We start from the raw sequence: 18,074 nt of genomic DNA, 5'->3' as shown, positions 1-18,074 counted from the left end.
GAACACAAGGATAGTGTCCGGCTCTGCAAAAATAAGTTCCACATACCACCGTAGAGAGAATAATATATGCACAAATCTAATCTGCTGACGTGTTCCGCAGCGTGACATCACGCCACGGACAAGCCTTTATTCGAGTCGTTTTACTGTTCCACCTCAGCGCGTATAGTGAGGCGGTTTCCTTGGCACGTCTTATCAAAGCAGAGATCATGTCCTCTTATTCCGGGATTCTCATCAATACGGGCGTGGGTAACCCAACCGCGCCTTTTGGAATGATTCTCTAATTGAAAGCGAGTCCCAAATGGTTACGGGGAGGGCTCTTGGTATTCAACTCCTTTATAAAGAGACCAAGGCTCGACTCCTTTCTTTTTCAATTCAATCGAATCCTCCCCTCGCCTCGAGTTCCAACACTCAAAGCTCTAATTTTAGGCGCTTCGGGCCTTCGATGATGTCCGGCTCCGACCTTCAAGGCCGGTGGGTGCCTTCCTCCATTACGGAAGAAGACATGCGAAAGCTGAGAGATGCCAGGTATCTAACCGGCGAAATCTCGCATAGGCTGCATGCTCAAGGGCAGGCCATTCCCTCTCCCTAGCCCGGTGAGAGCGTGGTGTTCACATCTCACTTCCTTCGGGGGCTAGGCTTCCCATTGATCCCTTCGTGAGGGGGCTGATGTTCTATTACGGGCTGGAATTTCACGACTTAGCTCCGAAGTCCGTCCTCCAAATTTCATCATTTATTGTCGTGTGTGAGGCCTTCCTACATATCACTCCTCACTTCGGATTGTGGCTTAGAACCTTCAAGGTGGAGCCGAAGATGATAAAGGGCAGCATGCTGAGTGCGGAGGAGCTATTATAAGCAAGATAGCCGGCGCTCCCTGGCCCGAGGGCACTTTCCAAGAGGAGTTCGGCTTATGGCAACGGGACTGATTTTACATCACAGCCCCCAGGGGCACCACATGGGTGGCGCCACCTGCTTTCCGCTTGGGTCCCCCACCACGACGAGCATCATGGGTCAATGAAGGGCTTATCTGGGGGCCGTCCAAAGACGTGCCCTTACTGCAGGACCGCATTTAGGATCTCCTAGAAAGAGATATTAACTTGACCGTAGTGGCGCAAGTTATGCTGATTCGCCGCACGCTGCCCTGCAAACGTCGCCCTCTCCGCCTGTGGAAATTTAATCCGGAGGGACCGCGAGTCCTCCAACATTTTATGGGCGCGACACCCATGGAGATGTACAAATTGTTCTTTGGATCACAAGCAATGTGTCCGGATTTGTTCGAGGACGCTGGTCTGAGCTGCAATCGCCCGGATGCTAAGGTAAGTAGCCCTGTATTTGGACACACCATCCGCATTTTCATCATAAAGTTGCCCTTTAATAGAGCTATCCTTTGAACAGGAGTGGATAGCGAAGTCAAAGCTTATCAGGTGTCCAGCCCCCCTACCCGAGACCGCACCGGATCCCGTGTTAACCAGGATGCTGGAGATTATGCTTTCGGCAGAGGGCGAAGAGGGGAACCAAGGAGCTACCGCCTCCACGAAGGAGACTGTCAGGAAGGGAGGAATCGAGAATTCCCCCAACCTGGGAAAGAAAAGGAGTGCCTTTGAAGACCCAGAGGGGATGACCTCGAAACGGGGGAAGAAATCTTCGTCAGAGGATCCGGCGCCGAAGACTGCCCCGGCCGCATTGCGCCCTCAAGGGGATCAGCTTTCCTCCGAGCCGTAAGTAAAGAGAGGGGTTCAAAAATGAGTAGCATCCTTGTTTTATTTCTGAGGAAGATAACCAAAATATTACCTTGCAGTTCGGATCTCAACCCTTCTCAGCAGAGCTCGTCTTCAGGGGATCTTCGTCCGGAGATGATGGAGAGCGAAACGCCTCCCCCAGCTGCACCGACTTACGAGGCAGGCGACCCCGAGTTGTCGTCCCGGTGGGTTTCTCCAAGTCCGGATCCTAAAAAAGGTCATCGGGCTAGTCCGGTGCCTTCTAGTGCGTGGTCGGAGAGGCTGAGGGATCTACACGGGCGAGCGTCCGTCTCAGAAGAACACCGTATGTTGATGAACACGGTGATAGGAAGGATTTCATCCGCAAAAAGCGGATTATACGAGGCCGCTAGGAGTTTACTGACAGGCTTTGAGGTACGTGAAAAGGTGTACTTTTTGGTAGAGCCGCATATATAAAATGCGCCCTGTATAAATAGTAGCCTCTGAGACTCTGTGTGTCGTCAAGAGTGATGGCGCACAGAGTATCATAACCCCAGGTGTAAAATGTCACCTTTTTATGAAGGTTGCGAGGCGTTCGGTGGCTAGTCGGACTGATGAATCTGCCGAGCTAAAGCGGCAACTTGACGTGGCGGATGCCGACATCGCACTTGTAAATAAGCGGCTAGACGATGCACAAGGTATGCTCCACAGACATCTGATGAGAGGAGTTCGATGTTCGTGCCTTACAATATATGTGCTTAATTAATGCAGATAGCGCTGCTGCCGTGGAGAACATTCGGGCAGAACTTGCCCGAGCCAAGGAGCAAGCAAGGAGAAGTGATGCGGCTGCCATTAAGGCGGCTGAAGAGCTGAAAGCCGAACAATCTGCTCACTGCCAGAGCAAGAAGGTAATAGCCGAGATGGCTATAAAATTGAAGGATGCTGCCGACCGCTGTAAATTTCTCGAACAAGAAGAAAGGGCGGCTCAGAAGGACCTTGAGAAGATAACTGCCGAGGCCAAGGATACTCGCTCTGCAATGAGATCTATGAAGGAGGAGCTACGTCAGGCCGGAGATATCACGGCTGGAAAGCCCTATATGCTGCGGATGAAGTTTGGGGATCCTGAGTATGCTCCGTTAGACCGGCAGTGGAGTGCGGAAAACACTTATCTGGATTTGGCAGCGAGTGCAACAGACGCAACCGAACACTTCCGAGGTCGAAGTGACCATAAATTGGAAGAACTTTTTTGGTCGCAGTTCCACAATCCAGAACGTCCACTTTCGGTATCCGACCGTTTGGCCGCCTAGGCGGAGCTGAACAGGTTATCCGGACTCGCCATGAAGTATGTTGCGAGTCGTTTGTGGCCGGGAGAGCCAGAGCCGAAGAGTTATTTTGGTTTGGTGCAGCAGTTCCTTGGTTCTGTGCCGCATGTTGATGCAATGAAGAGGTCGGCGTGCATAGAGGGCGCACAAATGGCTCTTGCCCGTGTCAAGACATACTGGGCGGATATGAAGGCCAGTGTTGTTGCATCCCGGGATTCGGACGAAGGCCGAGTACCTGCCAGGCACTACTTTGAGGAAGTTCTTCCGGGCGCTCGTTTAATAGAAGCGCAGTGCTCGAAGGATGTTGTGTTCGAATAGCATGTGCTATTGTAAAAGGAATATTTTGATATAATGTAAAAGCTTTTTATACTTGTGCTTGCAAGAATTATAATACCTCCTGTGCGGCCGTTTAATGTATATGTGTATATAACCTGAAAGATGGCAGTCGTTGGCTTCAGCCCCCACGCATATAATGCGGGGGTGTTCGCAAAAAGGCGCCTTTTCACACTTAATCCAACGTCTTGGTCCTACAAAGGAGGTGAGAGCGCGGCGAACTAGGCAACCGGACTATAATGCTTTATCACTTTCACTTAGCCATAGGAGTTTGACAGTGGGGCTACTCAATAGCCCCTAGAGGCACCGCGCTCGCCTGAATTCGGGGCGCGTGTGTGCCTGACCGGGAAGCGGCCCTTCGTTAATGCGGAGGAATCCTAAAGATTCCGAGAGTCATCGAGTGGTTGACCAGTCTCTCGCTATATCATGACAGTCAGTTTTCGGCTTTCTCTACTGAGGTGCTCGCCTGGCCGAACCGGGGCACAATCGCAGTAGTTCTCCTGGTGCCGCGTTAGCCGATATAACGGAACGTAAGGCAGCAAAACACAGGAGCCGGGCAAACCCAACATTTGACCAAAGACATGATTCGGAGCTGATGCATATAAGGCCAAACTCGCGACGCCGAACACTCCCTAAGGTATTCGGTCTTTATGAAGACGGGCTGAAACAAAGCCCTTGGTAAAAAAGCCCCTGGTGTCCAGGTACGCGCAAAATTCTGGCGTGGCCACATGCCAAGACGCCAGCCTCCTCCTCGGTTATAGCGAAAACCGGGGGATGTTGTCAACAAGAGACAGTAAAAAAGGTTTACGCAGGGTCTTAATCTGAAAAGAATCCTTGAAACGGGTCCCTACTGCACGTCTGCGCCTGTGTCTCCGTTGTGCCGTATCCTGGACGGGCGTAGCACGGTGTTCGTCTGCGAAAGAGAGGAACTTAGTAAAAAATAAGCGTGCGAGAAATCTATATTAAAATAAACAAAATATAGTTGGAGCAAGAATTGAGCCGTATTGTCTCCTGACGTGAACACGCGGAGCCCCTTGTACAGGGTTATGCGGCTATTAAGCCTTTGTATGTTTACGCCGGACTCGTCGAGCCGTGTCCGGGATAGTAGGGCTGGATTAGTGTGCGGCTGTCCAGGCGACCGCACCATTACCCGTACTTTGGGGATCAATTGATATTTCCCTTTAATGAGATGATGCCTCGTGGACCGGGCATTTTAAGTGTAAGGGATGCATAATGCAGTATTGCGTTAAAGCGGGCGAAAGCTTCACGTCCCAGTAGCGCTTGATAGCGACTTATGAATGGGGCGATGTGCAAGGTTAGCTTTTCGCTTTGGAAGTTGTCGGGGTGAGCCGAACGTGACTTCTAACGAAAGGGAACCCATACTCTGGGTATCTGGACCCGGCGTGACTCCTTGAAAGGAAGTGTTGCCATGGCGAATTATAGCTGGGTTTACCCCTAGTTTGCGGATTGTGTCCTGATATAACAGGTTTAAGTCACTGCCGCCGTCCATAAGGACTTGTGTAAATTGGAGTACGTCAATAATCGGTTCCAAGACCAAGGCAGTCCAGTCTGCGTTCCGGGCCCCTCTGGAGTAATCATGATGATCGAAGGTGATTGGTTGTAACAACCAGTGGCGGTGCTCCACTGGGGCTGGCCGTATGGCGCGTGTCTTCGTAAGTGCCGTTCTGTTTTTCCCTTTTGTCATCTGGAGTGAATTTACTGTTTTGACTTCTTGTGGGAACTTCTTTTGTTCTCCGGTGTTCTGCTTGTGGGGTGCGTCGTCATCCTCGCTTGGTGTGTCGAGCCCCTTGTGTTCGGCGTTGAGTTTGCCGGACTGCTTGAAGACCCAACAATCTCTTTGGGTATGGTTTGCAGGTCTCCCGGGGGTACTATGGATTTGACATATTTTGTCCAGGATTTTGTTGAGGTTAGACAGCTCGTCCCTGTCATCTTTGGGGGGCGGCTTTTTCTGATTTTGCCGAGAGCTTTTGAATCCGGCCTTGACTGCCGTGCTCATCGGGCTGTTATCCTTGATCCGGCGCTGTTCTTTGTTACGGCGCGGTTTCCCGTTTCCATCTCTGAGTTCGGATGTACTCGGGTCGCTGGTGCTGCTTCTTGCCAACCAGCTATCCTCTCCTGCGCAAAAGCGGGTCATGAGGCTTGTTAATGCGTCCATTGTTCTTGGCTTTTCTTGGCCGAGGTGTCTGGCGAGCCATTCGTCTCGGACGCTATGTTTGAAAGCTGCTAGGGCCTCGGCGTCCGGACAGTCGACTATCTGATTCTTTTTAGTAAGGAATCTGTTCCAGAGTTTCCGGGCTGACTCTCCGGGCTGCTGAGTTATATGACTCAGATCATCTGCATCCGGAGGTCGGACATAGGTCCCTTGAAAATTTGCCCGGAAAGCGTCCTCGAGCGCTTCCCAACTTCCCATGGTGTTTTCGGGAAGGCTTTTAAGCCAATGCCGGGCTGGCCCTTTGAGCTTAAGGGGTAAGTATTTTATGGCGTGAAGGTCATCTCCTCTGGCCATGTGTATGTGGAGGATATAATCCTCGATCCAGACTCCAGGGTCTGTTGTTCCGTCGTATGCTTCTATGTTCACGGGCTTGAATCCCGCTGGAAATTCATGATCCAGCACCTCATCGGTAAAACATAGGGGATGTGCGGCGCCCCTGTATGTAGGTGTGCCGCGATGTTCGGATATTTTTTGCATTGCATTGCTCACTGGAGCTTGCTTTCTTGGCCCATAGATGGATCTGGTTGGACCAGTTTTTTGATGTGAATCCTTGGGCGGATCGCGCGCCGTATTGAGTGCGGCGCCCTTTGTCGCTTGAGATCGATCGTGGGGTCGTCTATCCAACCTGGTGGCTTCCTTGTTTTTTGACTGTGGGGGCTCTAGGGCCTCTTCATCAAATTCCGGTAGTAATTTCCGCTTCGGATAGCTCTTTGTGTGACGACTGTTGCCGTACTTGTGTGCGGTATTGAGTACTTTGCCCCATCTGATCCTGAGTGCATCTTCCGCTGTTTTGAGCCTCCGCTTCTGCTTTTTCAGGCTACGTGCAGTGGCAACGAGCCTTTGGTGGAGGTTCTGATGTTCCAGCAACTTGTCCGGCGTGAGGTCGTCCGGACTATTATCTTTCCCGGGGACGGGTTGTTCGGATTGTCCGCCCTGTTTGGACGGTTGCTCGATGGCATGTTCGTCTTCCGTTGATTCGCCCTGCTCTATGGCTGGGTCTTTGTCGAGGTGGGGCTTGGCGTGGCGCTTACGCCGCCGCTTTGATTGTTTTTCGAGGGAGCGATCCCTGGTTGCGCCCTTTTGATCCTCGTCGTCATTTCTTTTAGGTGTGTCCACCATGTATACATCGTATGATGAGGTGGCTTTCCAGTGCCCTATAGGTGCTGGTTCTTGGTCATCTCCTTCATCGGTGTCCATACCGTCGATGTTTTTGGAGTCGAAGTCGAGCATGTCGGTTAGATCGTCGACAGTGGCTACAAAGTGGGTGGTGGGTGGGTTTCGAATTTCTTCGTCGTCCGCATCCCAACCCTGCTGACCATAGTCCGGCCAGGGCTCTCCTGACAAAGAGAGAGACTTTAGGGAGTTCAGGATATCGCCAAAGGGCGAGTGCTGAAAGACGTCCGCGGCGGTGAACTCCATGATCGGAGCCCAATCGGGTTCGATCGGAAGGGGTGCAGAAGATTCGGAGTCCGGAATAGAGTCCGACACCTTGGAGTCACGGGCCTTGGAACGGACTAGGATGGTATTCGGCTATATCGCCGTAGAGATTGCGGCTCCTGGGGCGGCGTCCAACCGTCCGTCCCCGACTAGCGCAGTCGGCTCCGAGCTAATGGTCGGAGCGGACACCTGAGCGGCACTCTGGGCGCTGTCCGGCGGCAGAGTTAGATCATGCCCATCGGGACAGTGCCGTACACTCGGCCGTGGCTCGAATCTGTCGAAGATCAAGTCCCCGCGGATGTCGGCCATGTAGTTTAAGCTTCCAAACCTGACCTGATGGCCAGGGGCGTAGCTTTCGATCTGCTCCAGATGGCCAAGCGAGTTGGCCCGCAGTGCGAAGCCGCCGAATACGAAGATCTGTCCGGGGAGAAAAGTCTCACCCTGGACCGCGTCGTGGTTGACGATCTAAGAAGCCATCGGGCCTAAGCGTGACGACACAGAGGAACTCTCAATGAAAGCACCAATGTTGGTGTCAAAACTGGCGGATATCGGGTAGCGGGTCCCGAACTGTGCGTCTAGGCGGATGGTAACAGGAGACAAGGGACACGATGTTTTTACCCAGGTTCGGGCCCTCTCGGTGGAGGTAAAACCCTACTCCTGCTTGATTAATATTGATGATATGGGTAGTACAAGAGTTGATCTACCACAAGATCAGAGAGGTTAAACCCTAGTAGCTAGCCTATGGTATGATTGTTGTTCGTCCTACGAACTAAAACTCTCCGGTTTATATAGACATCGGAGAGGGCTAGGGTTACACAGAGTCGGTTACAACGGGAGGAGATCTTCATATCGTATCGCCAAGCTTGCCTTCCACGCCAAGGAAAGTCCCATCCGGACACGGGACGAAGTCTTCAATCTTGTATCTTCATAGTCCGGGAGTCCGGCCAAAGGTCATAGTCCGGCCATCCGGACACCCCCTAATCCAGGACTCCCTCACTCACCATCTTTCAACTGCGCTAGCAAAGCTATTGCATGCATTAGCACAAACAAATATGGGGCACATACACCAATCCTGTACATTTTCCATAGAAGTAATAGAAATTTCTTCCGCTTGTAGAAACTAACATAAATAGGCTTGGAGAGTAACTAAAACTTCCATTTAATATCTACGGTTGCAACTAACGAGAACTGACAAGGGCTTCTTGCAGGCTGGATATTGCTTTGTCGTACTTCAGAAAACCCATAAACCATAGCTCATGCCCTTCAACCGACACAATCTGAATATACTTTTCAGAAGATTTAATGTGCTCACTGAAGACTTAGCTGTTCTTAGCCGACGAAGAGGAATGATCACCTGTTTTTTTAGGTAACGAAAAACTTATACATTAAAGATGTACTAGCACAGCAATTAATATATGAACTGGTTGGAGCTAGCATTGTGGAAACAAACAAGCATCATCTCCTAAGCACTATTACCTCTGACCAAACACTTTTGCCATTTCATACATTTCATGAAATACAAAAATAAAACAGTCCTCAATTACTTCTAACAACAGATAAGGTATATATAAATTGATTAAATGAAGCGACAACGAGCACACCTTATCTCATAACCTACAGATAAATGCTACAAGGAAGTGAATAAGCTTTACCGTGTAGTAACTCCATTTAGTGTCATTTTCAACTTTGTAAGAAAGAGGATTGTTACTGCAGAATGCCATTTTAGCTGTAGAAATGCACATAACTCCCATCAGAGGACCAGCAGATGTTGATAGACAGCACACATGAGATATTTTCAGCTGCTCATCTGGAAGAATCTTGAAAGTCTGTTTAAGTACTTTTTCACAGCCACCTTCCACTAAGACTGTAGTTCCTCGAGCAAGCCATCGCCTAGCAGCTTCAATAAAATTAGGTCCTATCAACCAATTGACAAAGAAATTAACAGAAATAATTATGCGGCAGAAATGCCACTTAACTAGAGATATTTTAGTGTTCTACCATAATATTTTTGCCAATCTATAGAAGAAAGCGAGTTGTGCTAGTTAAATACAGTAAATCAATAAATGAATGCTAGTCTACTCAATTTTGCTAAGCATTTGATCAAGTACCTAGCTTGCAGAGTCTAAACAGAGACAATACACCATTTCTCAAAACGAATAGAACGGGCGCGTGGTAGGCAGTAAATACGGATGACATATCATCTAGGGCATCAACACCAAACACATGGCCGGCGTTGGAGGGAAGCAAATCCCACAGCAGGGAACTTCGTCTGTTTTTTTAGAAAAGGAGGGAACTTCGTCTGTGTTGATGACCAATCCCAAATCAAGCAGGCCGTAAACAGGAGAGGACACCTCACCGATCTTGCTAGGCCATGCTGGTGTGCTGCTGGCTTAATGTGCTGCACGCCCACGTCCCATCGCCGCTGCCTCCTGGTGATGAACCCACTGATATAGAGTAGCTGCGAGATGTCACGGGAGAATAAAGCGAAGGAGAAACAAGACAAGAGCAGGGTGTAGCACAGCCAGAGACCACATAACGGCGCTCGCAATCTCTTGGTAAAAGTTGTGGCTTTGCACCGAGCCAAGCGGTTCACGCCAGTGGTGGCGAGAGGTAGGGTGTGGCCGTAGGGATGAAATCCTAAGTTTCTTTAATTGAGGGAGAGAGGGACTACTAAGATTGACATGCCACTTAGAAAGGATTATAAAAATTCCTTACTACCTGTAGAATTTCCGACCTTGGACTGGTGGTAAGCTTCTTTAATTGTCCTAAGTTTGTTCGCTACTTCAGCCATTTCTGGACGCAGTTTGTCCTCCATTTTCAAGCATTCAGCTGCTAGTTTGGTGACATCTTCAAGAAATTTCACATTCTTTTTATCATTCGCAATTTCCTGGTCAAACATTCGCCTCACATGTTTCTCATTTCTAAGGGCTTCGTCAAAACTTTGAGCAAGGATGATATCCCCGTCCAGGGCTTTCTTTCTGGTGATGATTTCCAGCAAAACGACTCCAAAACTGTATACATCACTCTTCGGAGTTAGAATCCCACTCCGACGGAAAAAAGGGTCCATGTAACCTATGCAACCAACGACATATCTGGTATGATGAGTCACATCAGCAGCAAGCAATCTTGCTATCCCAAAATCAGATATCTTTGGCCGAAGATTTACATCTAGCAATATGCTAGCGGGTTTGATGTCACCATGAATAACAGGACTATACATTGAACGCATGCAAGATAATACTTCAGCTGACTCAATGGCGATGTCCAAACGTTTGTCCAAAGGAAAGGGGACAGCACATTTAGCATTGCTGCAGTGAAGGATGTTGTAGAGGTTGCCATTGTGTACAAACTCCATAACAATTGCAAGAGCATTTTCCTCTATGCAGCAACCAAACAGTCTGACAATGTTCTTGTGATTTATCTGGGAATGCACTATCACCTCTTTGGCAAACTCTTTTTTCTTGGTTCCATTCTTGTATATCTTTACTGCAACTGGACGAAGACCATCTAATCTTCCTTTGTAAACCTTACCAAATCCCCCTTCTCCCAGCGCGGTGCTATACCCGCTGGTGATATCGTCTATCTCTTTTTGAGTGAAAGATCTTAGATTACAGTTGTTATCCACTCTTTCAAGCATCACATGTCCATTAGCATGAAGGAAATCCGTAACATTGCTCCCTTGGTAATCCATTTGCAAACTGCAAATTAAGATCAAAAGTTGTAAAACGAGGAGAGGTGTGGCTTCCCTGCGTACATCGGAATGTCAACAAATATCGGTGTGCTTCCTTCAAACTAATTCTTACTTTGTTTAATCAGGGGGCATTTTGACCTCTCCAACTAAAGACATCAGCCAAAGATTGGCTTAACTTTGATTGACTGCAAGTAGGTTCATTTGCTACCTCTGCCTCCTATCCGCTACCTCTACCTCCCATCTCCAGATCCCATCCCTCCCCTCCGCTCCCCCCTGCGCCGGCGGCCGAGGGGCCCCAACCTTAGCCGCAGGGCTATCCCCATCCCATCCCTCCCCTCCATCGCCGCTGGAGGAAGCCGTCGGGCTAAGCCTGGGCGGCTGATGGCGATGGCGGAGGAGTCTCTCCTTCTCGTGCGCGAGGGTGGCGCCGGTGCGGGGCACCGGGGCGGGCGGTAGTGCGCCCCCAGATCCGAGTGTCCGCGGCGGTGGCTCGCTCCCGGCGGCGAGCGGCGGCAGATGAGTGGTGGAGCTGCTACATCTGGCCACGGTGCTGCAGCACCTCAGATTGGTGGTGGCATGTAGGGCTTTGGTGGGCTGATCTGCCACGAGCGTAGTTGGCCCTTCGGTCAGATTTGATCTGGCTAGAGTGGCTTGCTCGCTCCGCAGCTACAGAGATCGGTGGTGGTCCGTGCGCATGATGCAAGACGGAGGTTCGTCGAGTGGATCCGGGTGAAAACCTCAGTCTTGGCTTGTTGCCAAGACCGGTGATGGCATCACTTTTTTGTGTTGTTACCTTCTTGAAGGATATTGCCGTGGAGAAGCTCAAGACCTCTATCCGCTACCTCCGGGGGAAACCCTAGATCAGTAGATCGAAGCTTCCACCGTTACTTTATTTAGGTGGCCTTCAGCCATATTATTTTTGCAATAAATACTCTTTATGAAGACCTCGACGTAATAACTGTGTGATTGAACTCTGTTAAATTCCTTGAGTACTGTGTGTGTCAGCATACCGATCCAGGGATGACACTTAAGCACAGAGACTTCGATCCATTGGGATCGGGTCGTTACATTCTCATGGTGGAATTTTTGCAGTAGAAGCTGTAATAGGGGTATGGGAAAGGACACATCCTCTGCCTTTCCACTTCTACCTGCATTAGGGGGGAATTGAAATAAAGCTTAATATAAGAAGGTGCTCAAGAGACATTTGATTATTTAGTTCTACTAGTTGGCACAATAACTCAAGATTAATTCAAGGCAGGAGCAACTACTAAAATTGTCGTGCCAATCGGAATGGAGTACACAAGCACCTTATTACCTGTAGAAGCTCTGCCCTTGCGATGTTTGTATATTTTCTGATTGTCTTGAGTCTGTCCATTACTTCAACCATTTCCGGACGCATTTTTCCTCCATTTTCAAGCATTCTGCTGCTAGTTGTGCCACATCTTCAAGAAAAAATTTATGTTCTTTTTATCATTCATAATTTGCTCATCAAACATTTGCCTCACCTTTTTCCCTGTTCTCAGTGCTTCGGCAAAACTTCGAGTAAGGCTGATATTCCTGTCCAGAGCTTTCTTTCGGGTGATGATACGACTCCAAAACTGTATACACCACTCTTGGAAGTTAGAAACCCACTTTGACAGAACAAAGGGTCCATGTAACCTATGCTACCCATTATAGATCTGGTGTGCTTAGTCTTGTGAGTAGCAAGCAATCTTGCTATCCTAAAATCCGATAACTTTGGCTGCAGATTTTCATCTAGCAGTATATTAGCAGTTTTGATGTCACCAATAAGAACATGATTATACATTGATTGCATGCATGATAATACTTATGCTAACTCAATAGCGCTGTCCAAAGGTTTGTCCAAAGGGAAGGGGGCAAAACCATTGGCATTGATGCTGCAGTGAATGATGTCGTAGAGGCTGCCATTGCATACGAGCTCCATAACAATTGTAAGAGCATTCTCCTCTGTGCAGCAACCAAACAGTCTGGAACATTCTTGTGATTTATATGGGAATGCACTATCACCTCTGTTGCTAACTCTTCTTCCTTGGTTCCATTTTTGTATATCTTTACCGCCACGGGATGAAGACCATCTAATCTTTCTTTGGAAACATTACTAAATCCCCTTCTCCCAATATTGTGCTATACCCACCAGTGATATCATCTATCTCTTTTCGAGTGAATGATCTTAGATTACAGTTGTTTTTCACTCTTTCAAGCATCACATGTCCATTAGCATGAAGGAAATCCCTAACATTGCTCCCTTGGTAATCCATTTGCAAACTGCGAACTAAGATCAAAATTTGTAAAACTAGGAGAGGTGTGGCTTGCCTGCGTACACCATAAGGTCAACAAATATCTGTGCGCCTCCTTCAAACAAATTCTTACTATGTTTAATCAGGGGGAACTTCACCTCTCCATCTAAAGACATCATCACAAGATTGGATTAACTTTCATTGATTGCAAGCATGTTCAGTTTACTAATAGAGATTGCAAAATATACTCTGCGTATACTTTGATTATCATGTACTCTAAATATGCCAGAAATACTTTGTGCGGAACCATGGTGAAAAACAGCAATTGGAAAACAAAGATACAGTACATGATAATCCCATGGAACTGAATATGTCATTAGTCAAGCATGGGTTACCTATTAACTCCCCGTCCACTCAAGGCGTAGGCATGCCACAAGGACATCACAAATGATTCCCCATGCCGCTAACCGACATGATTTCATGTGCCACCTTGCTGATCTGCAATTCCAGACGATGAAACCTTAGAAGAGCAATAAATTTCTCGAATATTGCACGCGACCCCGAAAAATGCGAGGCCGTGGCACGTGCCATGCGGTTGCTCGCTCTTAGAGCATGAGAACTTTCAAGGCCAACGGAGCAACAGGACCAGAACTTCCTGCACAAACTGGTCTCGTTCCCTCTCGATACCCAGATACTAGCTCAGACACGGTGTGGTGTACAAGCAGCCTCAAGGGAGGCTTACTCGGAACGTGTCCAAACTTTTACCACACCCTACAGAGGCCCTATGATGACACCGTGCCAGAACCCGAGCAGTCTTACCATCGTTCGATTTTCCGAGGATTTCAACGGTTGCATCAGGAATGACACCGAGGTACTTTTGGTAACTCAGTGGCAGGGCATGCCCTTCCCTCGTCTGTGCAAGGCGTACACTACAAGAAATATGTCAACTTATGACCTTCTGTCAGTGAGCCTGGAAGAATTGGTCATAAATTTATGACCATTTTAGACCAATTGGTCAAAAGCTGTTCGGGGGCCTCCAAACCCACTACAAGAAATCTGTTAATACATGACGGATTTCGGGTGACGTTTTCAGAAACTGTCATGGATAGAGTAGTACACTCCCGCAAGCCCGCCAAAGCCCGCTACAGCCCGCTTGACATTTGCCCGTATAAAAGCCTAACCCTAACCCTCCTCGCCGCCCCCTCCTCTCTCCCTCCTGCGCAGCCCCCTCCTACTTCCCCATTGTTCCCCACACAACGCCGCCACCCAAGATCTCATCGCCTCCCTCTTCTCATAGCTCGCCGCCGGCCCTCCCTCTCCTCTCCTAGAGGCAGGACGATGACCACCGCACTGTCAACTGCCGCCACTCTATTCCCTAACATCTATTACCTCTTTCTAGATCTGGAAAACCACTGCACCGTCAACTACCACGACGATTACCACCGCGTCCTTGGCCGGTCAGGGGAGGACGAAACGTGCAGGCCAAGAGGAGGGCCCCGTGCGGCAGCAGATGCGGGAGGATAGCGATGCGGGAGGATGGTGACGTCCTACGGCGAGCTGACCTTGGGATCTTGGCGATGCCCGTGTGCCAATATTGTCCTCCTGGATCTCACCGGCAACCCCACGACTCCCACGACACCTCTTCCTCGTGCTCCTCAAGATCTGGTGAGGCTTTGCTTCTCCCCATCCCCTATGTTCCACAAATTTTTTTGTGCATGCCGACGAGGTTGTCCTCACTAGGTCGTACACAAGGGACCTTGTCTCAACAAGGTCGTACATGAGGTTGTCCTCTCTGTAATTTTTGTCCATGATGTTGCTTAGCACTTCATATCTTGCGATAGCCTCTTCTATGTTCGATTTTTCAGATAATGAACTATTTTTCAGTTGGAAGAAAGAAACTAATATTGCTGTGACTAGGTGTAAAGATTTTGACCAGGGCAGCCAGTCGCATGTTACTAGTATTTACATTGCTACAAAGTTTTCTTACGAATCTAAAAGAATAGACAGATTTTACATCTTCATTTTCTTTAGCTATCTCATATCTTAGTCCTCAGAACCACAAGAGATTAATGTCCTCCTGTCGATGTGTGATTATTGCTGAAGGTTGAACTGCTAGTTCTTGCATGGAAGTGAATATTTTGCTCCAGATTGAATCTACATGATTGCTCCATTTCTAGCTGGCTTGTTTGCCTTTTTATCAGTTTCTCAATAGCAGGGTAAGATCTTTGTTTGTTTATTGCAACCAGTGCTGGTTGTTTGGCTCATCATAGATCTTAATGAGCTTATTCATGCCAATTCAATCTTGCCTTGCTATTGAGAAACCGACCCCCTGCATTTATTCTGCATTCATAGACTGGTTTCAAACAAAATATGTAATGCATTTCTGTGAAGAACATCTTTTTAAATGGTGAGGCTTGCAGTACCTAATTTTACTTTATTTACTTCTTTTTTTCATAGGTTATTACTTTGTAATGTAATGAACCAGACCATGTCCTGCTTGAACTAAGTATGTACAAGTTAGTTGGCTGAACTTATGAACTTCTACTATGTGTGCAAGTCTTCTTGCTTTCTAATGCAATGAACCAGACCATGTCCTGAATGTACGTGTACTTGAGAATTTCACTATCTCACTGAATGTATGTGTACTTGAGAATTTCAGTATCTCACTAAATGTACGTGTACTTGAGAATTTCAGTTTGTTCACAGAGGGAGATGAGTTCAGTTAACTTTGTCTCTATATGTATGCATTAGAAAAGGATGAATGAAAAAAATAATATTAAGTTACGGAAGGACCGGTGCATAAACTACAATTATATATATTTTTGAAACCTGATGGGGTCCAAGTGCATAAACCTGATGGAGCAGCTTATTCAGTGGTAAATCTTGTGCCTCTCCCTCTCACTCAGGGATCAGCTTTTTCGGTGGTTAACTTGTGTACTTCTCCTTCTCCCTTCCAGCTTTTGTAGATGGAAGAAAGCTAAGCATACGAGTTTACCCCACTGAATAAGCTGCTCCCTGAGTGAGAGGGAGAGGTACAAGATTACCATTGAATAAGCTGCTCCATTAGACATGATTGAAACAATAAAATAATGAAATATTGTAACAATCTGAATCTTTGCGATTTAGATGTACACACAAATAATGTAGTTTTATTTTTTCTGCACCAAATGACAGATGTTCCAAACATCATCTCTTGTTGGAGAACTAATTCGTAACTTCTCGTCATATAAGTTTTCCCGTAGTGGTATTCCTGATGAAACTTGATGTCTTCCTTTTTGTAAGCTTTTATGTTGAAAAGGTGGTGTTCTTATTCTGGTCTGCATGTAATCCTTTTGATATGGATTGCAGTGTCCTGGTGGCTGAGAAACGTGTCAACTCACGGCTGCTGCTAATTTTGCATCTCCATTTGTCAATATATTATTGTTCCTGCTGGATGCTTGACTAAATTTTTACATTCTTATATATGTCCAGTACTGTCTCTTCGTAGCTTTTTGATTTATTTTCACTATATATTTTTTGATCTAAGCTTTAACTTTCAAGTATCAACACTTCATTTTTGTTTCTTGTTTGGATGCTATGCACAAGTACTTAACACTTCAGTTTTTACCCGTAACTTGACTGTTTTAATTAATTTGGATATAGATGAAACATATATGTTGTAGATACTATGTTATCCTCTGTAGGCACTACAAGATTTACGATTTTTGGATAGCATGTAATCCATTTTTCACTATTTTGCAATTTTCTTATTATCTATCCATATCGACCAATATCTGTTGTTTTGTAAATATGCTAGGTATGATTGGGTAGCGGGCTACTCGGTGCTGCCCAGCACAATCTGTCATGACGTGATAATTGCCATCAAGAGGACTGACCGGAAGACCTATAATAAAAACCTCAATAGTTTGTATGTTCTGTCTATGTAACCTGGATTCTACTATTTCCTAATCTTGTTTTGTGATATATTTTGTAAATCTATGTTGTAAATTATTGTTTCATGGAGAATTTCGTGAATTGCAAATGTTGTAGATACCTGCGGGCGGACGCATATTAATTGATATATGTATGTATGAGATTTTGGAAATACTTGTCTTTGGTGAAAGTTGGCATTATGATCTTTTTAACAAGTTATGCTAAAAAATGTGTTGGTGAAACTTGGGTGGAAAGATTCAGACAATGGGACTAAATTAAAATTGTGCCTAAATCCAGGATGATTTTTGTGACAAAAATAATTCCCACGTAGGCAGCCACGTCATTCCAATTTATGATTCAAAAATCCTATGTGGCATCGATCCATGACGGTCTTTTCTGTCACGAAGGTTAGGGCCTGGTTTGGGCTGCGCGGGCCTTGGGCTAATCCTTGACGGTCGATAACCGTCATGGACGCCTTGATGTCAAATTATGACGTGATATACATGGCGGAATTCAAATCCGTCATGCATGGCCACGCATGACAGTTTTCCCCTGGTCTGTGACAGACAAGAACTGTCATATATTAACAGGTTTCTTGTAGTGACCCTGAACCATAACGACCATTTAAGTCATAAAGGTCATAATTTCATTAGAGGAAATGGTCGTAAAGCGGGCAGCACTGTCCACTACCTCACGCCTAGCTGATAACCACCAATATAAAATGGTCATTGCACTTGAGTATGAATGCATTAGGATGATTAGGCAGCCACCTCAGCAACCTCGCTTATGTGTCACTGTCTAGGTGTCATTTTTGCTTAAATGTTAGTATTAAACAGACAGACGGGGCACACACTGACAGGCGGGATCCATTTGCCCATTGGGACTCGAACGCACGACCTGGCGCTGGCTTAGCTCGCTCGCTACCACTGAGCTAGAGAGGGACTATTGCTCATATATGGGAATTTAACTATACATTATATGAAACCACGGCTCTCTCGTATCAGTGACAAGTGGGACTTTCCAACCAGATGGCATCGAACAGAGCAACACTTAGCGTTTTTCTAGGTCTTCCGAACAGGTGGCGGCGGGCAGCGGGCGGAAGCAACCAGCAAGGGCCGGCGGACGAGGGCGGTGCCGGTGGGTGGCGGGCGGCGGGCGGAGGCAACCGGCGGGGGCAGCGGACGAGGGCGGGGC

General features: G+C 47.3%; 2 pseudogenes; both read right to left on the bottom strand.

The window, feature by feature from the left end:
• Positions 1 to 8,178: 8,178 nt before the first annotated feature.
• LOC123138650 (wall-associated receptor kinase 1-like) lies at positions 8,179 to 11,051 on the bottom strand (annotated as a pseudogene).
• Positions 11,052 to 11,774: 723 nt separating this feature from the next.
• On the bottom strand, positions 11,775 to 14,655 carry LOC123138649 (putative wall-associated receptor kinase-like 16; annotated as a pseudogene).
• Between the last annotated feature and the right edge of the window lie 3,419 nt (positions 14,656 to 18,074).

Source organism: Triticum aestivum, chromosome 6B (assembly GCF_018294505.1).
Source record: "Triticum aestivum cultivar Chinese Spring chromosome 6B, IWGSC CS RefSeq v2.1, whole genome shotgun sequence".
Taxonomy (NCBI): domain Eukaryota; kingdom Viridiplantae; phylum Streptophyta; class Magnoliopsida; order Poales; family Poaceae; genus Triticum; species Triticum aestivum.
The sequence above is the reverse complement of the archived record's forward strand: the minus strand, read 5'-3'. Positions and strand labels throughout refer to the sequence as shown.